Source organism: Peromyscus maniculatus, chromosome 15 (assembly GCF_049852395.1).
Source record: "Peromyscus maniculatus bairdii isolate BWxNUB_F1_BW_parent chromosome 15, HU_Pman_BW_mat_3.1, whole genome shotgun sequence".
Taxonomy (NCBI): domain Eukaryota; kingdom Metazoa; phylum Chordata; class Mammalia; order Rodentia; family Cricetidae; genus Peromyscus; species Peromyscus maniculatus.
Window position 1 is genome coordinate 70930318 of NC_134866.1, and position 24129 is coordinate 70954446.

Genomic DNA, 24129 nt, shown 5'->3' on the forward strand with positions numbered 1-24129 from the left:
CATTCAGGATGATTTCTTTTTCACCCATTGTTGCTCTGATGACAATTTGTTCCTATTTTATTTTCTTAGTGTTGATCCATAATCAAAGCCAGTGTCAAAGAAGAGTGTGGCCACTGTTCTGATAGGCAAAGCTACTTGACTGTGAGCAATGGTTGCCTTGTTGGCTCTACTCCCTTGGAAATCCCTTACTATAGAAGTTCATTAGTGGCTTCTCACTAGTTGAATCTCAACTTCCTTTTTCTTTAATGTGGATATTTATAAGGAGTAGCCCTCCCTTAAGTCTAGATTCTGTTCTCAAATCAAGCAAGATCAAGGCTGTAACCATGGTTTCACTGACTTCACTGCTCAGGAAATTTAAATGTCTAATCTCCGTTTTATAATACTTTAATAGTAATATTTTGTTGAACACATGTACCAGTTGTGTATCCCTTTTCTTCTTGATGGACCCTATAACTTGATGGACCCTATAAACTCTACTGAGGTGGGATCTGAACCCCTTAGAAGGCGCTCGAGAGATGGTACCTGACAGTCAGGGCAAGGCAGATACTTACCGGTGGGTCCCACATTTGTTAATCTAAGCAACGGCAGACAACATGCTGTGTAGTGAGACCCACAGTGGCCGCGTGTACACTAAGCATGTACCGGCACTGTTCTTACCATTCCTTTAGAATACAACTGTTATCACGGCAGCTGTTCCCGCAGCATTTGTGCTATATTAGACATCATAAGTAATTTTGAGATGCTTTAATAAATACTCAAGAGCCATGCATGTCATCATGTGTCTGTTGTCCCACTGGCTGGGACATTAAAATGAGATCCCTTGAACCCAGGAGTTCAAGGCCTGCCAGCGTAAAGAGAACATGTTCATCTCAAACCAAAATAAAAAATAAATAAAAAAAATAACATTTGACAATGGATGAGGAAGAAATGTCCTATTTTTTATATAATAATTGAGAATCTACAGATTTGGGTATCATGGTCCCTTGAGAGGCCAAGGGAGAACTATTATCTCTACAGCCATCATGAACTTTATCTGCAGATTCCAGAACCAATACAAACTCTAGCCAGGTTGGGGTGCTGGTACCCAGGGCTTTCCGTCCAGTGCTGAGGCCTCCACGGCTTCCCCCTGGAGCTCTGAAGCTGTTCTCTTTCATAACCACACGTAGCTCGTGGCGTTGCCTCCTCTCCCTTGACTGTGGAGTAACCTAATTGTGGGTTTCCAGTCTTTGACCTCTTCCGTAATGACCTGCACTAATTAACCACGAAGACCCTCTGTCTGAGCTGTGCTCTGATTCCATCGCCGTCCCCATGCCTCAGTGCTCAGCCAGCTACAGCCACACTTCGGCCTTGAGAGGCTTCCACAGGTGGCACTGACCGACGTCTCCAGATTTCCCATCTGCCGTCTACCCTGGGTATTACATATGAACCACCCCGGCTTCTCAGCAGTGGACAGACTCATACTCAGCCATGCCAACAACCTGCTTTATGCCGTTGTCTCTGCAGTAAAGTCCTGATGCCCGTTTTCTCCAATCTAAACTCTACCTCATCCTAAAAGCCGTCCCCAAACCCTACCTGTACCTTTTCTAATAACCCTTCCTGCTTCTCTCCATTACAACCCTCACAAGGAGGCAATTCAGAGACGCAGGTGTCTTCCATGTCGTGGTGTCTGTCCTCAACAAGGAAGTCCCCAGGTTGCGACGCAGAGGAAGCATGGAGGACCATATCTGAGGGTACTGTACTGGCACAGTGGGGAAGACCGGGGCCAAAACCGTGTCACAGAACCACACCCATCGCCGGAAGCTGGGAAAGGTCGTCCAGCTGTAGAAAGGAGAAAGGGAAAACAGGCTTGGGAACAGCTGGCCGTCCCTAGTCACAGACACAAGGAGAAAGAGCCCTGGCCTGGCCTACATGTTCTACAAATTCTTGGATCTCTGCTCTGAAATTAAGAGGTTTGGATGGTTGTCTGGGAACTCATCTTGCAGTGAGGGTCCTTGAGGTATTGGAAACCGGAAGTTTCAAAGGAGTTAATGCTGACTGTTCTCTCAGGGGTTGGAAGAGTTCAGGCAGCTTTCAGGTCTTCTGAGGAAAGAATTCCGTATCTAGTCTACACTCCTGTGGAGATAAGACACTAAGTTATCTCCCTTACAAAGCATAGAAAAAGTACTCTTGTGCTTTCACAGAGAAATAATTTCATTATGTAAAGCATCAAAAAAAATATGTATGGGTTAGAGAGATGGCTCATCAGTTAAAAGCACATGCTGCCGGGCAGTTGGTGGCACACGCCTTTAATCCCAGCACTCGGGAGGCAGAGGCAGGTGGATCTCTGTGAGTTCGAGGCCAGCCTGGTCTACAGAGCGAGATCCAGGAGGGGTGCAAAGCTACACAGGGAAACCCTGTCTCGAAACAAAACAAAACAAAACAAAAAGCACATGCTGCTCTTCCAGAGGACCTGAGTTCGATCCCCAGTACCCACAATTTGCAGCTACTCACACAGACTCACACATGTACATGTGATTAAAAATAAAATAAGTCGTGTGTGTGTGTGTGTGTGTGTGTGTGTGTGTGTGTGCACGCGCGCACATCAAGGCCAGCACTGGGGAGGCAAGGCCTCCCTCAGAGTTCCAGTCCAGCCTAGGTTACAAAATGAATTCTAGACACGTAGGCTACAGAATAAGGCACCTACTTAAGGAAAAAAAAAAAGAAAGAAAGAAAGAAAGAAAAAGAAAGGAAGGAAGGAAAAGGAAAAGCCAAACGAACAAACCACTGTATGCCACTGAACATCAGCTTTGGGCTTACAGATCATACAGTCTATATTCTTATAGCCAATGTCGTAATAATCCATATAAGTGTTCAGTTGTGGGTATATTCTTTCTTAGCCTTTTATTTAGACTACACAGTCTGTTTTTGCCGAATAGGCCAGTAGTAATACTGACTTCTCCACATTCTGTCCCCAAAACTTACTCCTGGAAGGTCTTTGTTCAAGCTTTGAATGAGAATCTGAACTATGACCCCAACTAACTGATTAAACCCTGCCACCCAGCATGCCTCTGTGAACAAACTCAGGCAGCCTATCAACAACCCACTTTTCCAACATTTGGGGGGACAGGGATTCAAATTGTGATTGTTGTCTACCTACTGAGTTCAAACTCACAGAGGGGCAGGAAGCTGGCTCAGATATTGAACAGTTCTAAATTTTCAGTTTAAACTCATTAGTAAGCAGGGGAAGCCAGGAGGGGAAGTGCTTGTCCTCAGCCCAGCACTCAAGAGATGGAGATAGGCAGATCTCTATGAGTTCAAGGCCAGCCTGGTCTTCATAGTGAGTTTTAGTTCTCCAGAGAGCTACCAGCAAGACCCTATCACAAAAAAAAAAAAAAAAAAAAAAAAAAAAAAAAAAAAAGATGTATACATATACATATAACTAACTCAGTGATAAAGCCCTTACCTAGCACATTCAAGTCCCTGGGTTCAATTGCTAGGACTGGGGGGGGGGGTACGGGTGTGGGGGGTGAGGATTTAAAAGACTTTATTACTCTGATACATAAATATGATTGCACTGAAATATGATTGCACTGGTCATAATTTTCCATGGAAACAGAACTAATACGGTATGTGTTTTACAGAATTAGCTCATACAGCTGTACAGGCAGTCAAGTATGGAATGTGTAGGGCAGGCCAGCAACTTAGAAACTCATCCTGGAATTGATATAAAGAAAACTAAAGACAGCGGGTGTAGTAGAGCACACCTTTAATTCCAGCACTTCTGTGGCAGAGGCAGATGATCTCTGTGGGCCCGAGGCCGGCCTGGTCTACATAGTGAGTTTCAGGACAGCCAGGGCTTCATAGAAAGACCCTATCTCAAAAGAAAGAAACAGAGGGAGGGGTTTGCTCTGTTTCTGAGATAGGGTCTTCTGTGTAGCCCAGGCTGTCCTGAAACTCATGCTCTTCATGCGCCTGCCTTCTGTGTGTTAGGATTACAGTGCATGACACCCACAACCCTTTTGTGCGATGCCGAAGAGCAGACCTAGGGCTTCACCGATGCTGGGCAATCTCTCCGCCAGCTGAGCCACATTCCCCAGCCCGCAGGACACATCTGTCTGGACCCTGTGCATCAGGCTAAACAGAATGACAACCACACTGGAGGTTTCTGGTTTATGACTGGGTCTCCATTTTTCCTTCATGTTTTTCAAGCAGAGACCACAGATGAGAAGTGAGATCTAACTTTTACGGCTGGCCCCCTCCCATGCCACCTACATTCCATCTCACACAGGGTATCTGGCTCTTACCTTTTCCTCAGGTTTCTGGGTACCCAAAGCTTTAACCAACTTAAAAGACCAAATCTGGCCAGATTCAAGTGGCTGGCCTTCAGCTCTGCAAAGTTGGAACAAGCATGTTTGGAGAATGCAGTTTGGCGGACTCTGTTTCTTTCCATGGACTTGAGAGTGATTTCTGGGAAATGCTGCTTATAAGGTAAGTCCTTTTGAGCGGACTTCACAAGTTGACCCCCAGGTAGTATACTGTCAAGTAGAATGTCTTTCAGAGAAGGGTGGCAAGTCCTGTGGGTTGGTCATTGTCCCTGCTGGTACTGAACCTGCCTGTTCAGCACATGAAAGCATCGCCTGATCTTCCAGAAGCCTGAACGCTGGCAGCCCCCCACAGTCAGGTGTGTGGGGCGGGATGGCAGGGGAGCTTAGGCAGTTTTGTAGTTTACCTTTTCAACACAAATGCAAAAGCCAGAGAGAGAGAGAGAGCAGGCAAAGGGCCGGGCTTTGAAGCAAGCCAGGCTGCAGCTCTGTCCTTGAGCCATTCTGAGCGGAATGAAGTAATTGTCTGCTTGGAGACCTGCAGAACAGCACGCGGCAAAGAACAATTTGTACCTGGAATATATTCATTAGCTTGCATGTCAAAAGGCCACATGCAGATAGAAACCATTATCTTGGCATTCTGTGTAACCTAGCAGCCTTGAGACTTGGGGTGCAGAAACCCACGTGCCCATGTGACTACCTGTCGCTCTCTCCAGCCCTGCCTGGCTAACAAGGACAATATCGGGAGACGGTGGGAGGGAATAGCCTAGACTCCTGCCAACGTTGGTTGATAGAAGAACAGGGAAGACGGGACTGTGCAAATAAGCGCTCTATTAGGACCTATTTTCGGTGCCTTGGGACCCTCCCACCGGTTTAGCTTAAATTGAGAGGGGACTTGGTTTGCCTCACTGGCTGTTTCTTCCCACTCAATTCACAATTACAGCTTTCTTCATTGTCATTAAAATGCATTAAATGTGTACTTGTTGAGGGCTTGGGGGCGGGGGTGGGGGGGTGGGGGGGTGGGGGGGGGTGGGGGTGGAGGTACAGCTCTCTGTTGAAATCTGCATAAAGACAATGTCCACAGCACTGAGTCCACGGAAAGAGCCTTAGGCTCAGAAGACCAGAGTTTCTGTCCTGGGTCTATCTTGGAGTGTTTGTTTTTTAAAAAAAACAAAAAACAGAAAAACCTGCAGTTGTGAGAGACAAACACTAGAACCATCTGCTGGCAGGTCTAGAAGACAGTGTTGGCAATGCAGATCATGCCCAAACTGGAACCTGAAGGTGAAGGTCTTTGGGAGCTGAGGTGGAGGAGGGGTGCTGCCGGAGTCAGCTATGGTGGCCCGGATGTCCATCTCAGGCCCCACTGCCCCTCCAGCCTCCCACCTCCAAGCATGTGTCTGGGATCCTACCGCTAACCCCTCATGTTCCCTTTCTCAGTTGAAATTCTCAGGGAACAACGTAAGGGTCTCCACCACCGGGTCTGTAGAATTCTATGATAGCAGCTAAGGCTATATAGCGTTAATTGTTCTTCTCCCTCCCCCATCCCTACCCAACCCCCCCATTCCCCCCCCCATACTCAGCAACCAGGATGCAGAGGTGAGCAAAAGTGATCCAGGGCTACCCTGATGATGGATTCAACAGGCCCAGAATCAAGCGAGATCAGTCTGTAAACACCGAGTCCTCCTTCTTACCCAGAGATTGGATGTTAGGCTTGTTCTGTCCCTGGCTGGGCATCATTTACTATAAATCACATAGGTACCACACATCTAGAGATAAATAAGATGAAGTTTCCGACCTTACACAGTCCTGTCTAGTTGACTTGTCAGCTTTCGAGCAAGGGATGACGGTGAGCGGCCGGAGCTCACAGGGAGCCTGATATTGGGAATGGGACCTCTGCTTGGCTGGAGAAGGCAGAGAGAGGAGCTTACAACTGAGGGGAACTTGGAAGTTAGGCAGTTTGTCGAGCTCAGCCCGGGGTCAGGAAGAGCTGGGGCTTCTGAACAAAGAAGAGGCAGAGCATGGAAATTTGAGAGATGACTAGAGAGCTTGCTGACGGGAAGAAGCCCAGGTAGGCTGCCCCTCCCCCAAACCTCCACACTCTCTCACAATCTCAGCACCCCCCTATGCTACTCCCATCCCCACACCCTCTTAGATGCTGTGCCCCAGCCTCCAACAGGGGCAGAGGCTCCCTGCTCTATTAGAGATCAAGCAGACTGGGAAAAGTCCAGGTAGGCTGCCTGCCCGCACACGTCCCCCAACTCTCTCAGCCTCTGCCCACCTTATCTTCAGTCCCCCACCCTTCTAGTCACCCTTACCCTTCTAGTCACCATACCCCAGCCCCAAATTGGGTAGAGACTTCCTGCTCTATCAGAGACCAGCCTGAGGCAGAGACTCCCGCTCTACTAGAGACCCTGCAGACTGGGAGAAATCCAGGTAGGCTGCCCTTCCCCCAGTCTTCCCCACTCTGTCACTATCTCAGCATCCCCCTACCCTATCTCCAGTCCCACACCCTCCTCCTTGCTGTGCCCCAGCCTCCAACAGGGCCAGAGGCTCCCTGCTCCACCAGAGACCAAGCAGACTGGGAAATGTCCAGGTAGGCTGCCTGCCCACGAAACTGTCCCCTCCCCACCCCCAACATCCCCTCCCCCGCCCCGCTCCGTCTCACTATTTCGGCGCGCCTGCCCCCTCACCAGTCCTGTGCCCTCCTAGTTGCTTTGCCCCAGCCTCCAAGTGGAGTAGAGACTCCCAGCTCTACCAGAGACCACGCAGACTAGAAGCCCCGGCCACATAAACCAGAAGGCCAGAGAGGAAGCAGAAACCAAGGAACAAAACATCCCATCCAACAAAGACAAACTCAAAAATCAGTACCTAGACCTTTAATTACCCCAAACCCAGATGTCTACAAACCAGTGGAAGAACACAAGAAACAATAGCCAAGGCAATAAGTCACCACCAGAACCCAGCTAGCTTACTACAACAAGCCCTGAATATTCCAACAGCAGAAGCACAAGAAAAAGACCTTAAAACCAGCTTTATGAGGATGATTGAAGTCCTTATGGAGGAAATGAATAAATCCCTTAAGGAAAATACAAAGAATTGGAGGAAATCAATAAAAGAGTTCAAGACATGAAAATGGGAATAGACGCAGTAAAGATGGCATGTCAGGATGGCACACATCTTTAATTCCAGCACTCTGGAGGCAGAGACCAGGAGATCCCTGTGAGTTCAAGGCCAGCCTGGTCTATATTGCAAGTCTCAGGATGGCCAGGACTTCACAAAGGAACCTGTCTTAAGACAAATGAAAATTTAAAAAAGAAAAAGAAAGAAACCACACACTGAAGGAATTCTGGAAATAAAAATCTAGGTATGTGAACAGGAACCACAGAGGGAAGCATCACCAACAGAATACAAGAGATAGAAGAGAGAATCTCAGGCATAGAAGATACAATAGAAGAAACTGATACAGTGGTCAAAGAAAATGCTAAATCTAAAAAGTTCCTGACACAAAACATCCAGTAAATCTGGGACACTATGAAAAAAAAACAAAAAACAAAAAAAAAAAAAAAACAAATCCAAGAATAACAGGAATAGAAAAAAGAAGATTCACAGTTCAAAGGCCCAGAAAATATCTTCAACAAAATCATAGATGAAAACTTTCCTAACCTAAAGAAGGAGATGTCTATAAAGGTACAAGAAGCTATGGAACACCAAATAGATTGGACCAGAAAAGAAAATTCCCCTGCCACATAATAACCAAACATACAGAGTATAGAATACATAATAACACTAAACATACAGAACAAAGAGAGAATATTAAAAGCCACAAGGGAAAAAGGCCAAGGAACATACAAAGGCAGACTTATTAGAATTATACCTGACCTCTCAGTGTAGACTCTAAAAGCCAGAAGGGCCTAGACAGATGTGTTGCAGACTCAAAGAGATCACAGATGCCAGCCCAGACTACTATACTCAGCAAAACTTTCAGTCTCCATAGATGGAGAAAACAAGAAATTCCATGACAAAGACAAATTTAAACAGTATCTATCCACAAATCCAATCTTACAGAAGGTGCTAGAAGGAAAACTCCAACCTAAGGAGGTTAACTATACCCATGAAAACACACACCATAAAACCAAAAGAAGGGAAATGGAGTCTCTCTCTCTCTCTGTGTCTCTCTGTCTCTGTCTCTGTCTCTCTCTCGCTCACACACACACACACACACACACACACTCACACACACATACAACCACCACTACCACCAAAATAACAGAAATTAACAATCATTGATTATTAATATCCCTCAATATCAGTGGACTCAATTCCCCAATAAAAAGACACAGGCTAACAGAATGGGTGGGAAACCAGGATCCATCCTTCTATTACATACAGGAAACACACCTCAACATCAAAGACAGACATTAATTACCTCAGAGTAAAGGGTTAGAAAAAGATTTTCAAAGCAAATGGACCCAAAAAGCAAGCTGGTATAGCTACTCTAATATCTAACAAAATAGACTTCCAACCAAAGTTAATCAAAAGAATATTAAAATATTAATCATACTCATCAAAGGAAAAATCCATCAAGATGATGTCTCAGTTCTGAAATCTATGCCCCAAAAGCAAGGGCACCCACATTTGTAAAGGAAATGTTACTAAGGCTTAAACCACACATTGAGCCACACACATTAATAGTGGGAGACTTCAACAACCCACTCTCACCAATGGACAGGTCATCCATTGGAAACTAAACAGAGAAATAAACTAACAACCTTATGACTCAAATGGACCTAACCGATATCTACAGAACATTTCACCCAAACACAAAAGAATATACCTTCTTCTCAGCACCTCACAGAACCTTCTCCAAAATTTACTGCATACTTGGTCACAAAGCAAATCTCAATAGTTATATTGAAATAACCCCCTGTATCTTATCAGACCGCCTCGGATTAAAGCTGGATTTCAGTAACAATGGAAACTGGAGAAATGATGATGAATTCTAGGAATTGGAAAGGTATGCTATAGAACCCCTAGAACATGGAGCTTAAAGAGGAATATAGGAAAGAGAAGTTAGAAATGTTCCAGAGAACCTCGAAGACTTGCCGGTAACCCCATAGGATTTCATGAAGACTTGGCAGGAGTCAATTCATTACAGTGAGTAAATGTTTTCAAATTGACTTTTAAGAGCAAGCATTCTGGAGACATATCAAGGCAGGGCTGGAGAGGAGAGGAGTGAGTCCAGAGACACAGAGTAGCATGGGGAGGCAAGGAACGAGAAGCAGAAGGCATGGGTTCCCATCCTGGGCGGGTCTCTGGAGTGTTCGTTAAAATCTTTAGCTGCAAGAGACAAAACTAGAATCATAAGCTCACGGACCTTGCAGGACAATATTGACAGTGCAGATGTAGACCCAAACTGGAAGGTGGAGGTCTTTGGGAGCCAGTGGGGGTCTGCTTCAGAGCACTTAGGAGGTAGGAGTGATAAACCTTGCTAATGGCTTTAGTAGGGAAGAGAAGTTAGCGCCTAGGTCCCAGGCTTAGAGACCGAAGGAGAGAGGCGCTGAGTCCCAGCAAGGGAGCTCAGGGCAAAAGCAGGAGGGGAGGGCAAGAGCTGCCATCTGCTTAGAGGGCATCTGCTGTGTGCCTGGTCTGGGCGGAGCTCCTCCGGCTCTGCAGTCGGGGGCACAGGCCCGTTGCCCAGCCTCCGAGGCTGAGATAGAGGGTCGGGTACGCTGCTGTCATCAGAAGGTGGGAGCAGTCGAGACCACAGGTCAAGAGAAGAAGAGCATGGGGGACGCATCTATCATAGGGAGGGGGGGAGCCCTTTGCTGGCAGGGGAGGTAGGGACATTGCATTAAGATTCACTCACTGAACATGCAAGGCCAAGCCTGTCAACCCAAAATAGAGCTGTTCACTCCAAGGCCACACACTGGGGAGTGTGCTCAGCTGGGGACAGGATACGTGACTGTTCCCAAGAAAGATGACTGGAGGTTATCTTAGCTAAGAATTCATCAGCCCAGGTTTAAGATACACTGTAGTTTCAATGTTTCAGAGCCCCCTTCCTCCCACCATCCTCTGTGTGTCTGTGTGTGTATGTCTGTCTGTCTATGTGTGTGTGTGTATCTGTGTCTGTGCGTATATGTGTCCCTGTGTGTGTGTATGTGTGTGTGTATGTGTGTATGTATGTGTGTATGTATGTATGTGTCCATGTATGTACTGCCTATCTATCTGTCTGTGTGTGTGTGTGTGTCTGTAAGTCTGTGTGTATGTCTGTCACCTGAGGGGTGGCTTTTCCTCTGTCTGTGAGGTTTCCGTCCAGTCTATAACTCCCTTTGCTCCACTTTCTCATATCCTTGCTGGTTTCAATTGTGGATTAAGGAAACTGTATGGGAAAAACAGTTCTTCTAGAAAAGAACACTGGCCATCAGGTTGGTGACTACCCTAACTGCCATCATGGAGCCTTCATCCAGTAACTGATGGAAGCAGATGCAGAGATCCACAGCCAAGCACTAGGCCCAGCTCCAGGAGTCCAGTTGAAGAGAGAGAGGAGGGATTGTACGAGCCAGTGGGGTCAAGGTCATGATGGGGGAACCCCTAGAGACAGCTGACCTGAGCTAGTGGGAGCTCATGGACTCTGGACTGACAGCTAGGGAGCCTGCATGGGACCTAACTAGGCCCTCTGCATGTGGATGACAGTTGTGTAGCTTGGTCTGTTTGTGGGGCCCCTAGCAGTGAGACCAGGACCTGTCCCTGGTGCTTGAGCTGGCTTTTGGGAACCTCTTCCCCATGCTGGGATGCCTTGCCCAGCCTTGATGCAGGGGGAGGAGCTTGGTCCTGCCTCAACTTGAGGGGCCATGCTTTGTTGACTCCCTGGGAGGCCTGCCCCTTTCTGAAAGAAGACAGAGGAGGAGTGGGTGGGGCAGGGAGAGGGGGGGAGGAAGGGGAGGGAGTGGGAGAAGAGGAGGGAGGGGAAACTGCAGTCAGGATGTAAAATAAATGAAAAAATTTAATTAATAAATTAAAAAAAAAAAGGACACTTATACTGGTAGACTGGCCAAAAGGGAGACTGTAATGAAACAAAGATATGCGGGGGAGAGAGAGGAGAAACCCGGGGAGGGGGGGCGGGGGGAGGGCTCCAATGAGGGCTGAGGGACAGCAGGAATGGCGGCCTGCTCTCTTAGTGGGTGAAGGAAGAGGAAACTTATCTGAATGCAGGTGTAGTTTCTATGTGGAGTTTAAATCCCGGTGAATAGGGAGGCAAGGGCGAAGTTGTTTGAGGAGAGGGAGGAACACATGCTCGTAAGACGCGGCCTTCAGAGCCAGCAGCAATTATACAGGGGTGTCCAGAGACCACGGTCACATGAAGGACAGACCAGCACACTTTAACAGTATCATGTACCGAGCACACCAGTCGACAGATGTATATTTGGTATGAAAGTGATGGGAAAATTGGACTGTAACTCGGTTGCAAATGACTTGTCTGATATGTGGGAGGCCTCGGGTTCCATCCCTAGCACTGAAAAAACCCACATATATTCTAGTATTTTTGCAGAAAAGGACCCAGAGAAAGCTATACTTTCTCCTTCACCAAATCCAGAACAATGTGAGAAGTGGTTGTGGCGTCAGCAAACAAGCACAGGTTGTGTTGTTGTTGTGGTGGTGGTGGTTGTTTAATATGGGCAGTTGGTTGGGCGGTTGGTTGGGTTGAGTTTTGCTTTGCTTTGAGACAGGGGTTTACTTTATATCTCAGCTGGCCTCAAACTCATTCTGTGCACACGAGTACGTGATGAGGTTCCTCAAGACCATAGCATCTGTGTCCATGGAGTGTCTCTCTAACTTCGAGAATAAAAAAGTGGCCATGTAGGGAATCCCCACAGGCAAGGAGCTGCTAGGACCTCCAGGAATAAGAACTGATCCTCCTAGCTGACAGCCAGCAAGAAACTGAAGCCCTTAATCTTATAGACACAAAGGAATCAGTTATGTGGCTCCTTCCCAGCAAAGTCTCAGATGGACCACAGACCTACATGGCACCTTGTGCAGTCTTGTGAGATCCCAAGAATAGGATGTAGCTAAGCCATGCTGGAATCCCGACACACAAAACCTTAGTGAGATAATAAATATGTATTGTTTCCAGGCTGCTGCATTTCTGGTTATGTTACTGTGCAGCAATACACAACCAATACAAATGTGATGGTTAATATTAGGTGACAGCTTGCTGGGGCACAGAGGTGCAGACATGAGGCCAACCATTCCGGGTGCATGTAAGAATGTTTTTGGATGACATTAACATTTAGACCAGTATGCTGGCTAAAACACATCGTCCATCCCAATGGGAGTGGGCTTCGTCCACTCAGCTGACAGCCAGAATAGAGAAGTCTGCCCCTCTTCTAGTTCTCAGGCCTTTGAGTTCAGACTAGACAGAACTCACAGGTTCTCTGAACTTTGCAGCCTAATGGATGTCCACGGCGGTCTTCACTCACACTGGACAGACTCCAGGATTGCACAAACCAATTCCAATCCAGCCCTCACTCGGGTCACTCTTTGGATTCTGTCACTTTGGAGAACTAATACCAAGGATATAAAATGCCATTGCACTGTTCTGGAAGCTTTTCTTCCTGTCTGTGAAAATTTGAAATGAAAACTGGGGAACTGTTCTGAAGCCAGCAGGTGACAGGGGACAGTTGGAGAACTTTCCCAAGGCAGGTGTGGGGGATATCACAGTCCCAGCACACAAGAGGCAGATGCAGGAGGATCTTGTGTTTGCCGATAGCTTGAGCTACCTGATGAGGCCTTGCCTCAAAACACAAAAACAAGTCAAAGAATAAACTCCAAAGAAGACTCACTGGGTCCTCTCTGCCCTTCCTTCTCAGTGAACCCACTTGCTTTAAAATCGGGTCTTCAACACGCAATAGATGCTGAACTTAAGCATAATAATAAATCTCTTCTCTTACAGTACAGATTTATGCTCTATAAACACTGCCCTGATAAAGTTCAGCCTTAACCTTTGTTCTGTAAATGTTTCCTCGTTTTTCTACTGCGGAGTTATAAGACAAATGTCAGCATGAAGGCAGGCTTTTCAGAAAACTCAGCAGCTCTACAGATGGCCCCTAATCCATGATCACAAAAGACAGGACTGCAACTTTGCCAACTAGAAATCATGTAAAGATGTTTTGGTGAAGTCCCCACCAGATCATGGGCCACTCTGGTTGCTGTGTGACGTCAGGTAAATGGATTCTGACCTGGCTTCCCAGGAAATGACACAAAAACAAGGTGTCACCTAGTATTAACGTAAGCGCTGATAACTACTGTCTCAGTTGGGATTTCTATTGCTGTGAAGAGACCCTGGGACCACGACAACCCGTGTAAAGGAAAGCAATTGATTGGGGCTGCCTTACAGTTCAGATATTTTATTGTCGTCGTGGTGGGAAGTGTGGCAGCACACAGGCAACCAGATTGGCAGACAGCAAGAAGAGAGAGCCACACTTGGCTTGGCTTGAGCGTTTGAAACCTCAAAGCCTATCCCCCGCCCCAGTAACACACTTCCTCCAACAAGGCCACACCTCCTAAGAGTGCCACTCCCTCTCAGTCTATGTGGCCATTTCCATTCAAACCACCACAGCTACCAGGTAGCTTTTTGTCCCAGCTTGCTGTTTCTGATGTGACTTAATAAATAATCTTACAAGCCCAATAGATGGTTCAATGCCAGGTGTAGCTCCAGTTCTAGGGGATCCATGGGCACTAGGATCACATATGGTATACATAAATACATTCAGGCAAATGTTCATGCACATGAAAGAAATAAATCTTTTTTATATATTTTTTAAAGAAGTGGTGTTGTCTTGGAATACATGTGGCTGCTTCGACCCGGTGTATAACTGGACACTATCAGCATCTAAACACTGGCTTGAAACAGGCCAGAGGAAACCTTTGTACCAGGTCCTATGTCAAAGGATATGTCCTTTTAGGATATCCAATATCTGCTTGGGATTTATTTGACTGATTGCATCTTACTTTACTTGGAAAGGTTTGTCTCCTCACATGGTCCTAATGGAGCTGCCTCCTCAGCCAGTGTCAGAGGAGAATGATGATCCGCCCCCCAAAACCAATCAGAAAACCATGGCAACTGTTTTTCATTATGCAGCACCTGCTTTAAGAATGAACAAATAACCCAAATTAGGCCAATTTCCGTGCATGAAATTAAATACTCTAATATTACTTAAGAAAAAAATTTTTGAGACAGGGCTTAGAACTCACTGTGTAGATCAGGTTGGCCTTGAACTCACAGAGATCCACCTACCTTTGCCTCAGGGGTGCTGGAGTTAAAGGCATGCACCACCACACCATACATAACACTTAAATTTTGGAAGAGTCCTTCTTCCAGTGGATTTGTGGTTTTAAGAATGTGGCACAGAAAGTGTGACTCAAGCATAATGAAAACAAGAAGTAACTTTCAGTTAAGTTTCTACAGGTTCTTGCTAGAAAACCTAAGCTTGTCTGAAACTCAAAGTCTTCCTGTCTCTAGCTCCTGAGTCTTAGGATTCTAGGTATGTGCCCTGTCTCAGTATGATTTTATTGATAATCTTAAAGAGATCAAAGAAAACTTTATATTTGTGAAAAGAGTGGATTATACTGCACAAAAAGAATATTCAGATGCCAAGAAAGAGCTCTTAGAAATTGAGAAATATGCTGCTAGTATTTTAGTAAATATTTTATAAAGTTGAAAGATAAAACTGATGAAATCTTACTAAAAGTAGAAAAACATAAAACACCAAAAACATGAATAATAGGAAAAATTATATTGTGCATATGATTAATCTAAAGCATTAACATGCAAAAATAGAATAGTCCCCAAAAAAGAATAAATGAAGATAAATAAATCACCAAGATTATGATAAAAGAAAAATTCTTAGAATTATAAAACAAGAGTATTCACCATAAAAGGTCCTAATCTAAAGCACAACAGCATCATACTCAAAAGATAAACCTGTGCTGGGCGGTGGTGGCACACACGCCTTTAATCCCAGCACTCGGGAGGCAGAGCCAAGTGGATCTCTGTGAGTTCAAGGCTAGCCTTGTCTACAGAGTGAGTTCCAAGACAGGCCCCAAAGCTACAAAGAGAAACCCTGTATGGAAAAACAAAAACAAACAAACAAAAAAAGATAAATCTGCATTGTCACTGGAGAGAAATGCATATTGTCGTAGAGCTCAGGAGGAAATAAAAATCAAAACTTTGATGTCAACAGGGATCTCAGTCTCTGAAATCCAAATACAGAGTATGTCCCGCTTTCCTGGTATGAATTACTCTTCAATTAACATTTCAAGAAAACTATAAAACTGTTGAAAAGAGCTTAGTATTTTAAGAAATTCTGTAGCTATTTCTTTTATAAACACAGCAACTAAGGTCCCCTGATTTAAACAGACCTAGAAAACCCATGGAGTGGAGATCAGGATCGAGAAGTCCCACGTGACTCCTCCGTGTAACAGGGAAGGCTCATTGTCTTCACCCATTTTATCCTGCACTCTGGGTAATTTTTAAGGAGCAGAAACACATTTCTGTCAGTTCTGGAGCCTAAGTCCGGGCCTCTAAGCCCAGGATCCTGGTTTGTTCTGGGGAGGGCTTTCTAGGTGGAAAGTAGTGAACAAGCTCACCCATCACTATGTGATGCCTCTTTAGTCTAAACTCCAATCCCCTTGATAAGGAAGAGGCCCTGGTGCCGTCATTCCCTCCTCAGGACCCCCTCTTAGTAACATCAGTAGCTGTTGTTTTGGGGTCACTGTAACAGAATGCCCGACAGAAGTAACCTAAGCCGGGAAAGAGTTCATTTGGGTCAGCTGTCTGCGGATTTCAGTTCTCCCAGCAATAAAGGAACAAAGGCATTGCAATAGGAATGTGTGTGGAAGAGGCTGTTTGTGTCACAATGGACCAAGACACACACACACACACACACACACACACACACACACACACACAGAGAGAGAGAGAGAGAGAGAGAGAGAGAGAGAGAGAGAGAGAGAGAGAGAGAGAGAGAGAGAGAGAGAGAGATATCAAAGGCCTACCCCATTAGGCTGGCCCCATATCCCAAAATTTCTAGAACCCTCTAGAACAACAGCATCAACAGCATCAACTGAGGGTTAGGGATTCAAGACATGAGCTTGTGGGAGACATTTCGGATTGAAACTATAATGCCGTTACCTGAGCAGAGTCTGCATTCTGGGGGAGGCACATTCAAGCCATGGTACCAATTGACTGCATATAATTTCAGAATACTACATACAACTAGCAGATTTCTTATGATGAGTTCCTAAAGCTCAAAATTCCCCTTGATAAAGGACCAACTACAAAATCTTGCCAAGTCTACAATTACACATAAGGAAATGTCACGATTAAGTGGCAGTCACAATGAAAATTAAAGTGTTTAGGTGGTCTCTTTCTATTGATGATGCTTTCCTTTGCCCCCGTTTCTAATACTCCTGATGGTTTATCTTTCCTTTAAGATACTTGGCCCCAAGAAGAAGATCACAGCCTTAATTCATTTTGTTTATGCTCCTGACATTTTACGAGACAAATTTATGAAGACCTAACTGTTCCATGTAGTTTTAGAAGGTTGTAAAATGTTAAGGGATGCATAAGCTGTGTAGAGTTGAACAGCAGAGCATTTGAGTGACGGAATATAATTAGAGATCACCAGGGATATGGCACAAAGTGTACTCACCCTCACCTCTTCCTGCTTAGCAGAGAACAGGGTGCCTCGGTGAGATAGGAGATTAATCAAATAGAAGAAGAAATAGTAATTTTAGAAGGATCAAATTTGCCTGGTTAGAGTGATCAAATCTATAAGACTTGTAACTAAAATGTAGTCAAATCCATTTCAACTGGAATCTGTGCTACTCATGTATGGATTAACTAGAACCTTTTTTTTTTTATTTTCATCTACTGACTTCCAAAAAAATTTGCCCAAATGCTTTGTAAATGCATTAGTTCCTTATGAGAAAACATCATATTTTTTACAGAATGTATCTCTTAGCTTGAGGTTCCCTCCAAGCCAGACAAGGCCGGGAAATAGGTAACTTATTTCGGATGCTATTCTGGGATACAGAACATTAGGAGTAGTGGAGAAGAGCAGAGGAGGAGAAAAGGGTCTTCTCAAGTCCCCGTTCTCAGAAGGGCTGCTAGGTCATAGGAGCCTGGCTGAAACCGGAGATAGCTAAGAGAATTGGAATGAGACTCTTCAGATGTCTAATAAGCCCACTTACCTAGAATCTCCCTCCATTCTAGAGGCTTCTAGTAAAAGCTTCCTGAGCCATGTGATCCAACCCAATGCCCCCCAACCCATAGGCCCCATTTGTGATATCAAGAAATAGTTGTCATTTTCCCATTCTAATTGTATCCCAAGACCTCATCTCATTCTGTGTGTGCCTTTGCAACCTCTGACACCTTGTTCCAACTTAAACTAAGGTGTTATTTTCTGAGGCCCTGAAGGTATCTTCAGGAATCCAGAAGCTAGCCTCAGGCTGGATCTGGATGTAGAAATCTGAAAGCTCCCCGCCCCCCATGATTTTGTCTTTCTGTTTTTCAAGAGTCATCATGCCACAGGAAACAGGGATGATAAATGGAGAGAGGAAGGGCCGTTGCTTGGCATAGACACCTCAGAGGGCCAATTACATCCTGTCCTTCACAACTCTCTGAGCCAGGAACCCCTCCTTCCTGCCTAAGCTGTTTTGAGTGAGGTTTGTGGTACCAGAACACCCCACCCCCCAGGCATCCTGCATCCTGACTAATGCTGCACTTGGAGGCTGTGATGATCAGAAGGATGGTAGCTTGTGTTAGCCCTGAAAAGGGAGAGAGAGCGGGGGTGGGGGGGTAGCGATGCAGAGGATGAACGGATGAACGTGGGTCACTTTAGACAAGAGCAGGTAGAAGGGCCTTGAACTCCCTCCCCACAAAACACACATGAACATGATGGTTAAAGGATACAGGCAGGATGTCGAGGCTGGATGACCACTTTGCTTTTGTGTGCTTGAAGTGTTAGGCTGCGGCTTTTGGGTTCCTGGGGTCCATTGTTGCCGTACTGGAGGGTGAGTTCAGAGTCTCACCGTGCTAGGCCAGCACTTCACTGTTAAACTCTATTCCCCCAGAGCTTTCCTTTGGGATTTGAGACATGGTCTTGCTAAAGTACCCAGACTAGCCTAGGACTCACTCTGTAGTCCAGACAGACCTTGTGTCTCAGCTCTCCTGTGTGCTATGATTACTCATGTGAACCACAGCACCCACCCAAACCAAAATTCGTGTTTGGGTATTATGATAATTTACACATTGCTACCATGAATGCAGACCAACTAGCTGGTAGTGCTTGAGTTCTTTTAGAATACAGTGTGTCCCACATCCCCATAACACATCTACCATTATTACCATTATCTCTTTCCTGAGTCTTGGGACTCTTTCTCCTGATCCAGCCTTAAGAGGGACTGTCAGTCAGTCATGAATACTCACTGCTCATCCTGAGATGCTGTTGTGTGACGTCCAGGGTGGGGGTGGTAAACAAATGTCTGTTTACCCCGGATAGGGAACTGACAGATGAAAGAAATTTTCCTACTCAAATCCAGTTGGTGAAACAATAAGTTTAATTGTACTTACTGAGGGTAGCATGGGTGGAGATGGATGCTTCAAAGAGCATGCACAAGTTACTAGCTACACCACCGAAGAAGCCCCTGCCTTCTCCAGCAACTGTTAACTCCTACATCCTTGAGGAGAAAGAGGCCTCTTGTGAGCACTGAGTGCCTGCCTCCCCTCCCAGGAGGGAATGTTAGTGGGCCAAGCTTTAAGAGTCTCATGTCATTAATTAGAACAGCTCTGATTTTAAGACAGAAATGGCCATTTTATGTCCAGGAGACTAGAGTTCTCTACAGTGATTCTGATGTAGAAGACATGGTTCTGGATTCATAGAGCTGGCTGCCACCACGCTAAGTAACACACGAACTTACAAGGGGCGAGTCTCGGGAGTCAGAGTGATTAGGATGGTCTGCAAAGTCTGATGGGGGCATGGCACAGACTTTCCAAGGAAGTTTAAGAGCTAGAAAAGCAGAGACAGAAGAAAGACAGGAGAATGCAGAGAATCAGACAGGGTAAGGATTCAAGGGAGGAATGTGTCCATCCGTTTCCAGGACCGGAGAGGACTTAGTCTGTGGCTCCACCCACACTGATAAGCTTCCCACTTGACACTGGCCAGCACAGCCATCAAGAATGCACTTGGAGTTCGAGGCCAGCCTGGTCTACAAAGCGAGTTCCAGGACAGACTCTAAAGCTACACAGAGAAACCCTGCTTTGAAAAACAAAAACAAAACAAAACAAAAAAAAAAAAAGAATCCACTTGGATGGTGGAAATACCTCCCTCTTTCTAAACTTCACTTTGACTATTGCCTTACTTCACATGGGCACAGGACACAGAATGAGCTTGAATGTGTAAAGAGCAGAGTAAACAAATGTGTTCTGTTGACATGCACGCAACCGTATCAAGGACCCCAGTGCTGAAGACCCATGGGAACCGGCCAAGTCTTTCCAGGAATGAGACTCAGAGGGTCGGCAAAGCCTTCCTCTGGTCCAAGTGCAAATGTTGGCTGTGTGCAAAACCCAGGAACCTCAGCTTCCTCCCCTCAGATAACTGGAACCTGAGACTGATCCCCTGCAGAGACCTCCTACCAAGACTAGCTAACCCCTCCTTCCTGTGCTGTACAGAATAAAACGAAAACCACTGCGGTTCTGGGTCTCTGTGGTGCATGCCGCTCCAGCAGAGCACGAACAAGCTTAGCTTTTCTGTACGTATGTCTGTGTGTCTGTCCCGTCAGGTCAAGTCCCAGCTTCACTGTGTGCAGCATGTGAGGTTGTGAAAACTGCATTCTGTGGGTGAGCATCACCAGTCTCCAGTAAGTTCGAAAAACAAAGGAAGTCAGCACCGGTAAGGGTCTCTAAAGGGGTGAGGGCGCAAAAGGGTAGTTTCTGTTTGTTCAAAGGAGACTGTCATAGATATTTTTACAAAGTTTGGAAACACGCATCGTATCATTTTACATTAGTATGAAGTCCTAACAATCCATTTTCACATTAAATGATTTCCTTTTGTTTTAGGAGCAAAATTATGCATAAATGAATTCCTTTGTGTTTGGAGCAAAATTATAAGTTATATTAATTATTAGTTAATTTTCTAGTTTCTATTTTCCCCAATCTCCAAGAAGCAAAATATTCCCCTAAACCCTTAAAGCATCAAATTATTCTATCACACAGTGACTAGTCATGATAACTTAAATATTAAAGCACAAAATTATCCTATCATACAGTGACTAGTTAGCATAACCTAAATATTATAGTAATGTGGATTGCAGCAACTATACCTTTTCATCATACTGTGATGTAAATACTCTCCAACCCTTTCAAAGTCTTGAAAATACAATTTATAAATATTGTGTTCTGTTTGTTTTGAGACCTGGTCTGGTTAGGTATTCCAGGCTGGCCTCAAACTCATCATCCTCCTGCCTCACTCAGGCTGCCACCTGCTGAGATTTAAAGGCCTATGCTACCACAGCCATATGAATACCATGTCTCCATCAGCTTATCCCTTCTCAACTTTTTCTTTTCTCTTCTACATACGGCTAAGCAGGAGCGATGACCTCAGCCATGTTGGAATGGCTCCCATGTGAACCCTTAATCCCAGAGTAAGATGCTGAATTTCTCCATCGAGACCCATCTCAATTTGTACTTGATTTCTTCTCATCTTCTCTGTAGTGTGGGGTTACCATCCTCTGGTTTAGAGACAGGCTGCTTTACCCTCAGGATCCTTTGCTCACCCAGCAATATAAATTTCAATATAAACAGTTAGATCTCTGCCGGGGGAGCCATGGTTTGGATAAGTGCTCTCTCCAAGGGCTCATATATTTAAGGGCTCAGCCCCCAGAGAGATGCTCACTGGTATGTGGCAGGGCCTAGTGGACAGTCTTCAGGTCATGGGGCAGCTGTTGAGGGGGACTGTGGGATCCTGGTCCTTTCCCTGCTCCTTTTCAGATCCCAGCTCTGAGGTGAGAGGTTTTGTCCTGTGAAGCGCCTCTGTCCTCCTGTGGTGTAACCGGTTATGGCTACAACCTCTGGAACTGAGCCTACATAGCCCATTTCTCTCCACAAGATATAACCTATAGGTAAGGGTAAGATAAAGCTAACAAAAGACAAAGTGACAGACAAAAATCAACTCTGAAGAGCAGTAGGATGTAGAAGGCCCGGAGCTGCCCTGGCGATCACCGCTGACTTCACCACAGCCCATCGGTCAGTTACGCAGCATTAGAGTTACAGTGGTTCCTAAGAAAGCAGACTCCCTGAAAAGCTTCTCTTTTTGTATCTAGACAAATTAAACACCCTCCTTCCAAATAATTGTTTTAGTTCTCTTGAGGGGTCCTTATACCCACTATCAAGATATGTAGAAACTTCAAGCTGAAGGAGTGACTTCACCGAATGGCCGGATCACAGGACTCTCCAGTGACGTGCCCAAGAGGAAGAGGGTCAAAGTTCCCCAAGATTCAGTGGAGTTCATGCAAGTTCTAGAAAAAAAAAAAAAAACAAGACGTTTCTACAAAGTTAGAAAGGAGGGGGTTTGGAGGGATGCCTCACTCAGCAAGGTCATAACCGTGCCATCATGAAGACCTGAGCTCGAAACCTAGCACCCATGCAAAAAGAAGCCATGCGTGGTAGTGTGCATCTTCAATCCCAGCACTGGAGGGACAGGGACAGGGATATCCCTAGAGTTCCCTGGCCAGCCAGTCTAGCCAGATCAGGGAACTCCAGGTTCACAAAGAAACAAAGAAAGAAACAAACAAACAAAGAAGGAAGGAAGACAGACAGAGGAAGATATCTGATGTCAAGCTCACACACTCATGCACACATGTGTATAGGTACCTTCACATACACATGCATGAACACACACACACACACACACACACACACACACACACACGAGGATGGTGTTGAATCCTATAGCTCTCATCCACACATACATGGAGACAACTAGAGGAATATCAGTTGCCCCTGCCTTTGACGCTACCCTGTCTCTCTGACCCTGCTTCCCAGATGTTTTTCAACATCTACTTAGCCTTGTGTGGCTGCATTCTGACCCCAGAGCCTCTTTCTGTGACTTCCTGCGCCTCCTGTTTTGTTTTTGTTTTCTGGTGCTAAAAACTGAACCCAGGGCCTCATGTGCACTAGGAAGATGCTATTCCGATGAGCTACACCTTAGTCGCCCTTTTCATTTGTTAGATGATCTCACTAAATTGCCCAGGCTGGCACACTTGTAATTCTCTGGCCGCAGCTTCCCAAGCAACTGGAGTTTTATATAGATCTGTGCTACCATGCCTGGCTGACTAGACACTTTATAATCTCATTTCCGCTAATTAGATAATTTTCTTACCCCTCACCTCCCTTTCTACCAACTAACCTAGTTCCCACAAGCGACTGGCTCTCATGTCCCTCCTCTTTCACCGGCTAGCTGTGCAATTTGGTATGAATCATTTAGCAAGCCCGGTTTTCCTATTTGTAAAATGGGAGATTTGGAAGGATTTTTTTCAACAATCTCTTTGAACTAAAAATATTACTGCCTTGCTATCTGACTCTTGGAGACCGTGGCCATCCCTGGTTAGTCCTTGGTCCACAGAAGGATGAGTAGCAATTGGATGTGCTGAACGGTCACGTGCTTTCGTGTCGATTGGATTCTTACGGTAACTGCAGGTTTAAAGTGAATTCTTTCCGGGCTCTATTAGTTTCTTCCCTTGTCACTGTAAAAAAAATATCTTGAAGAAACAAGGAAGGGTTTGTTCTGACTCAGAGTTCAGAGGCTAGTTCATCATGGAGACAGGAGCTGCTCACAGCGATCACAGACACAGTGTCAGGTGGCCGGTGACAGTCAGGTAGCATTAGCAGTCAGGGAGCCAAGAGAGCTCATCTGAGAGGCTGGCTGGGTTGTAGATCTTAGGACCTGCTCCCCAGAGATCCACTTTCTCCACAGTCTTCCAAAGCAGTGTCACTAGATGGTGAACAGGTGTGCAAGCACATGAGCCCGAGGGATAATATCACACTCAGACCGTAAGAATTGTCTAGGACTGAACCAGACCTAGAATCAACCTCTCCCAGAACAGCACACGCCGTGTTCTCATATAATGTGTGATACAGGTACTGTTTCTCCAAACGGAGAGGCCAACACTGGATAACTTAGAGAGGGAGGGAGGGAGGGAGGGAGGGAGGGAGGGAGGGAGAATTACTGGACAATACAAATAATACCAGTGCCTCAAAAATCCTTGGCGGACTAGAGAATTAGCCTCAGGAAGAAGCGCCCAGCGCTGGAGGCCCAGATGGTTCCTACCAGAGGCGTAGCCATCATGGAGGGCCAGCTTCAGCTTCCCCAGCCCCAGACACTCGCCACTCTGTGTGAAGTCTCAGCTCCATCCAGCCACTCCCAGTGATTTCTGGCCACCTCTGCCCTTTGAATCACTAAGGACACAAGAATCCAGGGAGAGACGTCTAACTGCTTTGATCCCAGGATCTTGGGATGGAGTGGTATGGTCTCTGCTCCAGCTCCAGGATCAGGATGGTGAAATGGGAAACGTGTGCTAGATTTTCTCACTTAGCAGAAACCCACAGGTGACACACAAGACAGGCTGATATGAGAGCAGTAGGACAGATTTATTTAGTCAACGTTCTACCTGACACAATCACCTTCAGAAACGAAGAGCCAGAAACCTCAGGGGAATTGTCATGACAGAATTTTTTTCGGAAGAATCAACAGCCGCGTAACAACAGGACTGG